Source organism: Alligator sinensis, unplaced genomic scaffold (genome assembly GCF_000455745.1).
Source record: "Alligator sinensis unplaced genomic scaffold, ASM45574v1 scaffold205_1, whole genome shotgun sequence".
NCBI lineage: Eukaryota > Metazoa > Chordata > Crocodylia > Alligatoridae > Alligator > Alligator sinensis.
The window spans coordinates 162,910-170,970 of NW_005843046.1; the positions used below are offsets into that span (position 1 = coordinate 162,910).

At 42.9% G+C, this 8,061-nt stretch overlaps 1 protein-coding gene across 1 annotated transcript in view; it reads left to right on the top strand.

Moving 5' to 3' along the window:
- The first annotated feature begins 6 nt into the window (after positions 1 to 6).
- Positions 7 to 8,061, top strand: part of LOC102376991 (arf-GAP with GTPase, ANK repeat and PH domain-containing protein 1-like) — a 224,827-nt gene continuing 216,772 nt past the window's right edge. The window contains exon 1 of the mRNA XM_025193419.1: positions 7 to 131. The gene's annotated coding sequence lies outside the window, so the exon portion shown is untranslated. The remainder of the gene's footprint in view (positions 132 to 8,061) is intronic.

Here is an 8,061-nt window from a genome sequence, read left to right on the forward strand (position 1 = left end):
GGCCATCCGCGCCGAGATCCAGCGCTTCGAGTCGGTGCACCCCAACATCTACTCCATCTACGAGCTGCTGGAGCGCGTGGAGGAGCCGGCGCTGCAGGGCCAGATCCGCGAGCACGTCATCGCCATCGAAGGTGCGAGGGCCTGGGGGGCGGCTGCCGCCCGCGCCTCCGCCCGGGCACTGCTCGGGCCACGTGCTTGGCAGGGCCCTCGCAGGAGCGGGCCGGCTCGCTGGGGTTCAAGCGATGCCCTCGAGGGCTGGGGTCGGGTCTGGGTGTAAGGGTGCGAGCGTGAGCGCAGGCTGCTGGGCTGTGTACCAGGGGTGGAAGAGGGGCTCCATCCTTGCTGGCTGCTTGTCAGAGCTGGGGGTGCAGGCAGTGGGTCCCCTTGGTGGGCAGAGCTGGGGGGTGTGGGCAATGGGCCCTTGGGGAGGGCAGAGCGGGGGGTGTCAGGTATTGCTGGGGGCCCTGGGCAGCGGGCCCGTGGGGTGGACACACCTGGAGGGGTCCGGCAGAGCTGGGGCAGCAGGCCCCGGGGTGGGCAGAGCTGTGGGGCCAGGCAGCAGCCCAGGGAAGCATGAAGGAAAATGCACTTCTAAGTGGCATTAAGAAACTGGATAAAGGTGAAGGATAATCTCCTAGCCAATGTGGGGCAGTTGTCTGCAGGTAGCGGGAACGGTTTTAACTAAGTATTTAACTCCTGGGAGCTCTCTGAGCTGGGGTCTGAAGTTTTCCTTGGTGTCATGCTCTGCAGCTGAATGTGAAAGGTGTTTAGGTTGATGGTGTGACTTATTAAACGGGGAACTGACAGCTAGCCAAAAAGCGTTCTTTTGGTGGAGAATTTTTTGTCCTTACAAACCTGTAAAAGGAAAAAAAAACTGTAAGAGTAGGTGCTGTTGAAGAAGACTCCTTGGAAGAGTATTGAAAACACCGTTATAAATGATTGTCTGTAATGTTACACAAGTAGTGTTTTCAGTAACCTAGGTAGGTGATTTGAGTAGCAAATCATTGCATCTGATAGTGTCTGTCACTTTGACATTGTTTGATATAGTGACTTTATTGGAGACGAGTATTTCTCAACAACTGGGTTGTGACATAATGGTGTGTGGTTCTTGTCACTTAATTTGAAATAATGGCATGGGGTTGTCCACTTGGTTGTTTCTTTTCTGAGTGCGTTCACTTGCTCTCTTCATTCACCGAATAGAATGGAAACTCGTAGGAAGAACATAACACAAGCACAACTGCTTCACTTCTCAGTAGTGCCAATATTTTTCCCTAGGGATAGGAAATAGACTATTTTGTTTTCTTGTTTGTGTGCTTGTTGGTTTGGTGTGTCTATATATAGCTATCATATAACTAGTATTCTTCATGGAGGCTAAATATTGTTATAAAAAGCTATTTTTAAATTGTTGCTTTAGGCAAAATAATACATGTGCATATCTCAAATTGTGAGGTTTGTTGTTTTTTAGGTTAAGAGGCTTGCTAAGTTGTAACCTTTTTTTAATGTATTTATTTATTTATTTTTATTTGTTGACATATCTAGAGGGAATGTTAAACACAGTGTTACCCACATATACCTGTGGAGTGTAGATTTGTTCTTCTCATTTATTGGTCTTCTGCATTGCTTATTTCTTGCTCAGTTCATATGAAAATCATTATGGCTTCTAATAAAACTTCGATGTGACAGGACTCTGAATGAAATTGAAGAGCTGGTTCTAGATGATGAGTAAAATTTTTTCAGAGTATAATGATGCTCTTTACTCTTTGGACCGTGAGTCGGGGAACTGGCATACTGTATGTGACTCACAAGAAATCTTCCTTTTAATAGAAAAGGAACTAAGAGTATTTCCCATTCTTAATGCTTAAATAGTAACAGAATATTAAACATGTGACCATTTATTTAAATCTAGACTAGTTGAGTACATTTGCTACCATCGCTTTAAACGTGTTGATGTGTTCAGCAACAATTGGTCAGATCATTTGTTCTATAATGTCCTACAGTCTGTACAAATAATGCACTTAAGCATCTTAGGTCAAATTCTTTTAGTTAAAAGACATTTTTTCTCAGACTTGTAATGAACTAAGTGGTAATTAGGAAGTGTTGCTTTACAGCTAAGGAGACCTCATAGAACGTGGCTTTTAAAATTACCTTGCACATCTTCCATATTTCATTAGGGAAAAGAGGAAAGGATGGTGTATAAATTGCTGTTGCTGGTATGTAGTTAGACCCCAATACTTCATACAACCACTAGTATGTGTAAGTAGTCAGGTGGGATAAATTTCTGGCACAAGTTCATTAAGCAGAACATAAAAAAAAAAAAAGTAGCTAGAAAAGAATATGCTTCTGCCTGCTTGTCTTGTCCAGTACTTGGTACTACAGAAATGAGTATGTATAGTAGCTGAAATACTTGCACATGATGCTTCAAGAGATCTGATAGAGACAGATTAAAATGGATTTGGATTTGGAATTAGAAACTTTAAAACCGATTGAAAGCTTAATTTTAATGAATTGAAAACGCTGCTATATCCTTCTGAGAGATGACACTTGAGTAGGGAATATCAAGTATTGAATCACTTTTATTAAAAATGCTGTTATCGAAAAGCTTTTATTTTAGTAATTTGGATATTATATATGAATACAAACTGGGGAAATATTTCCAGCTACAGCTGAGTCCACACTGATATAGAGCTTTCAGCTGTAACAATTGCTTTTTATGTTTGTTTGACCTTTAAATTGAGGTTGGTTCTACACAGAAATGGGATTAACTAATAAAGCCAGATGAGCGTGCATGGTACATTTTAAGATTTCTGTGCTTGTTTTCAATCAAAGTGGCATGGGAACATCCTAGGAACGTTCTGGTTGCCACTGATAGTTCAGCACAGGTGTTCTTTTCTTGGTTTATGAAAATCCAGGTAGTTGGTTTCACTTTCAGATGTTTCAGTGTTTGGATTGCTAGCCTGTTTGGTGGGGGGAGGGGAACCCTTAAACACACTATGTGCTTCTGTTAAACTTGGCCACCAAATCCATCTTCCTTTTATATTGAGTAGTCAAGGAAAATTTATAATTGCAGGTTCTAACCGGAGCATTGCATGTTATTTTAATAAATCTCTTGCTACTGCTTAAATATCTCATTCCAAAGAAGAATAACTGAAGAATATGGTATCTCTGTATTCTGACAGGAACAACCTTGTTGTAAGTACCTTAAATACCTTGAAACAAAAGATGTTTTCCATGTAAGATAAACTTTTAAAGAAGGAATATGAATGCTTATGCTTTACTTGCTGTTGGGTCTAGGCCAGGAGTAGGCAACCTTTGGGCCAAATTAGTGCAGTTTGCTCCAAAGGCAGGCCTATACTTCTGACCAGGACACCACTCCTCTCGCTGTCTCTGTTGATTGTAAATGATATCCAATATCTGGGTTTTGCAGGCCACCTGAAATTGCTTCACGGGCTGTATTTGGCCTTTGGGCTAGAAGCTGCTCACTTCTGGTCTAGGCTTAAGAATAAACGCTTAAAAATAAATTTATGTTGGGTGTTTGAGAAGATAGTGTGTTAAGAAAGTCTCAATTTTGTAGGAATTGATTTAGTGATTTTTACTGTTGTTTAAGATGCATGAACCAAAATTTGTTATGGAACTTCTGCTTGATATCCACCATGCCTGCTAGAAAAGCAAGGGAAGTTGATCCAAGATGACATCAAACCCTTTGTTTCATGTAAGCAGGTGTATTACCAAAAAAGAACTTGCTGCAGGCTGTACTGCTGTCCTCCGACCCCGCTGACCCCTCGGGCTTCCATTCTGCAAATAGATTCCCTACCAATACTATATATAGCACAAATAGTCTTGCATTTTGTATGTCATCTTTCTAAGAAATTAAATGTCAGACTCCTCAGTACTGCTGCAGTCATTGAATGGATTTTTTCCTTATTGGGGAGTGGGAGGGAAACAAACATTGAATTTTGGGTGAGGTAGGAGCTTTAAATCAATCTTTGCTTAACTTGGGTTGAAAGCTTGGCTTTTAGTGTTATATCCTAAGTGTTTTATAAAACAAGGCCCGACCCCATTTTGCTGGTATAATGTGTAGGAACCATAAAGATTTCTGAAGGAAAAGGGAGTATAGGCTTAACATGCGTTAAACTGGATACCATTCATAGTAAGGAACAGGAGAGATTGAAAGATAGTATTTTTCCTGGAAGTCACTGTGTTTGTAAAGTTTCAAGTCTGTCATTTGACATTAGCTTTGGGTGAGGGTTGGCTTTCAGAGCAAATGAGTTTTGTGTTTCTTCCAGCCCTTGGCTTGTGTGCCCACTACTTCTGTAGCTGTAATATGTCTTGTATTTTTAAATGAAGTGTATGGTAGGGGAGTAGCATGAAATAGGAGGAAGGCTGAATTACAACAGAGAAAGAGGAGAGTTTGTCTTGGAGTTGGAATAGCATTGCTTGGAATGGCAACTACTGTTGTTCAGTTAGTTGGGAAACTAGTGCCTTCCTGCTCAAAACTTAGGGCTGGGACTTTGGTATAACTTAGGGGTGGTCAACCTGGGGCACAAACAGCATGGGCAGCCTGTGTGTGTAGCATGTGACAGGGTAGGAAACAGAAAGAGCAGCAGATGGGGAAGGGGATCAGAGTAGCTCTCGGAGGGTGGGGGCTGATTTGTGGCACATCTGCTAAAAAGATTGGCCCCCACATGATGTAACTTAACCATGTTGTAGCCTGTTTTAAAATGTGGTGTGGTATTCCTGGTTTTCATGTTACATCAGAAGATGTATCATAACTTCACCTACTGTATCTTTCTTCCCTAAAAAGGAGCTCCTGCTGTAAAGTACTTTTATATAGTAAAGGTGTGAGAAGAAAAATTTTGGATAAATTAAATTAGGTAATTGGAGCCTAGAGACACTACACTGCTGAGAGCAGAGGTCCATGTAGAGAAAGCAAGAAGGGAATCGTATGGCAGCATCTGCCTCCTTGTCAGGCAGAACCAGCAGGTGCCAGAGCTTAGAGGTTGCTATACTGCCACATTGCTGGGGTGTGAGGGAGAGCTTTAATGACCTGCTGTTATCCTTTGGTGTGCATATCCCAAACTAACCTTTGGGTGATCACCTTCCCCATTGGTCCACCCCTCTCTGTGCTACACTTCCTGCTTGCTCCTCATGTGTGGCTCAGATGAGGTCACTTACATGGGAGTGGGACCTTCCCACCAATCCTGCTCCCATCCTGTCTGCAGCCCACCCTGTTTTCTTTATCAGTGGTGATGAAGGCATATGGACATGAGAGCTTCCATCCTGGAGGTTTCTATGTCCCAATGTTAGATGTAACATTGTTAACTCATTATTTTTTTTTGTTTTGTTTTTTAAGGATTAGGAGGGGCTACATCACCCGTGCACCCTGTATAACTGTTAAATATGGTGGTCTCTGGTTCTGCCCTGCTTTTCACGTATGTGCTTATGGGTGAGGGAGACAGCAGGTGACAGAGTCTTTTTGGTTGCTGCTTCCACAATCCTCTATTTAGTCTATATTAAAAGAAATTCATTTTTGTTAGGAAACCTAATTTTACATGTTAAAACAAGAATGAGCATTGTATTGGTAAACTGCAGTAAAGTGCGTGTGTGTGCATCCACATCTGCACTGGTGTAAGCTTCGTGATATTTAGGTAGCCCATGTGCTTCTCTGTGTTGAGGGGAAAAAAACTGACAACCACAAGGTTACATCTAGCTTCTTAAGATGACTTGTGATTGGAGAGTGTTGGTAGATATACAGGAGGTGCTAGAAAACCGTATCAGTGGTAACTAGACTATAGGATACTTGGAAAGAGCTGGACCTAACTAGAGACGACGTGATGCCTATCCGTATTTCCAAAAACTGATGCAAGGAACCGTTGACTTGTCTTTCTATTAATGTGGTTATAGATTGAAAACACTTCCACATGCAGACACAAAAGGGAGCTGGGCGGTGGTGATACTAACCCCGTGGGTGCCAGCTAAGCTGATGCAGTGGCTCTGGCAGGGACTATGGCTCACCAGCTTATTTCAGTTGGACATCCTTGGTGAAGTGACTTTGTGTTTGTATGTGGTGGAGTGATTCAAAACAGAAATTATTCATCTGTAAATGTATAAAATGAGATCATCCATGTTTCGGGGTATAGGTTGTAGTCATGTTGGTCTAAGGACATAGGCCAACAAGGTTCTTTGGGTAAATCTGATAACTTTATTAGACCAGGCACTTCTTCAGCCTGACAAAAATGGTGTTTGTGCCCAAAAACTTGGGAAGAAGAATTTTTCCAACTATTTCAGTTGGTCTAATAAAAGATACCAGATTTACCCAAAGAACCTTGTCTGCATAAAACGAGATGAAGTGGTTAGAGCAATTCTGTTTAAGGCCCCTTTTCGTGTTACTGCTATATGGGAAGATATCTTTTTTTCCTGGATGCAATAGTGCTCTATTTTGGGCATTTTAAAAGTAATATTCCCTGACTTGGGTGGAAGTATCATGTTGGTTACTGATGGTAGTGTTAGTAAGACCTCACTGTTTGCTTTAAGAAGTATCATATACATTATTCAGAAAGTTATTAATGGCCATTATCAAGGGAAAATCTCTTTTTATAGCAAAGTTAGAATGCTGAAGGTTTAAAAGCAGTTGTAGTAACCAAGAGAAGTACTTTCAGCTGTTTGCTCTTCAGCTTATCTGGTGGTTATTTTCTAGTAGTTCTGTAGTAATAGGCTAATTGAGCAGGTATATCTTTTTAAAAGAAGAATTTAGCTGTTCTCCAGTCAGTGAGAAAATCTATATAGGAACTTTGAGTTATCCTCTGTTTCTAAGATGCTAAATATGCAACAAATTGATTCTGCTGTCAGAGAGCAAAGTTCTTTTTTTTTTTTTATCTTTTCTTTTTAAAAGTTTTTTGGAAGAGGGTGTATCAAAAATTAAATCTAAGTTAGGCAGCAAAATCTCATTAATCTCTGAGGAAAACTGTTTTTTAAAGTGGACATATGAGTTAGGTAAGAAAGAATACAGATGAATAGTTTTCCAGGGAGTGTACAGTTGAATCCCAGGGCTTTCCAGGCATTTTGCTTTTGGAGTGCTCTTGTATATATGCAAGCAGTGATAACACTAAAACATCTGGAGTTTGACACTACTTTATACATAACATTATTTTCATTACTGTTTAAATTAGGGCTGGGTAATTATTTGGGCCTGAGGGCCAGAAAGGTTGATTAGATGAGCTGTCCCTCCCCAGAACCTCTGCACAATGACTCGCCAAACATCCGTGTGGGATGGGGCCCAGGCAGCAGTGTTCAGGAGTGGGGCAGGCAAGGCCAGGGTCACAGGGCAGGGGCACAGGGTGGTGACAGTGTGGGGCTGGGGCCAGGGCCAGGTCAGAGACTTTCTTTGCCTACACACCCCTACAGCGGGCATGGGTTCTGCAGGAAGGGGTTGTGCGGGCCCTCTCCCGATCCCGCCTGGATCACCACGTGCGAGCTCTCTCCCGATTCCATCTGGGTCGCCATGTGCGAGCTGGGGGCCCGTCTTTTGTGCACACAGGCTGTGGCCGGCAGCCCGGGCACGCGGGGCTGGAGAAAACCGCGGTGCGGTATAGTATGCTCGAGCTAGAATCAGTCACAGAGGCGTAATGGTTGATTGAAAAGATTCTTTACTTACACCCAAGGTGGTTGCAGTGTAGGCTGGTCAGCTTTCCAGGCACAGCTCCACTTGAGTTCTCGGTGGAGGACTCTAATAAACTTGGTTCCTTGACCCCAGAGTGATTCAGGCTCCACGGGTTCAAGAATTCGTTCCCACAGAGCAGCTGTATCTCCATGGGTGTTACTCGGTTCCCAGGTCCCCCGGAGCTGTTAAGACTCCGTGGGTTCGACAATGGGGTCCTTAGGACAGGGATACGTCTGGGCTGCGATCGGCGACGGGGAGAGGCTAGAGGTTAGTTGCCTCGGAGTCGTTAAGGCTCCGAGGGTATGGTAAATAGGTTCCCCGGAGTTGTTGAAGCTCCGTGGGTTCAACAAATTAAACCTCTGTTGCCCTCTTAAGGAAAAAGCTGGGTTCGTATGGATCAGCAG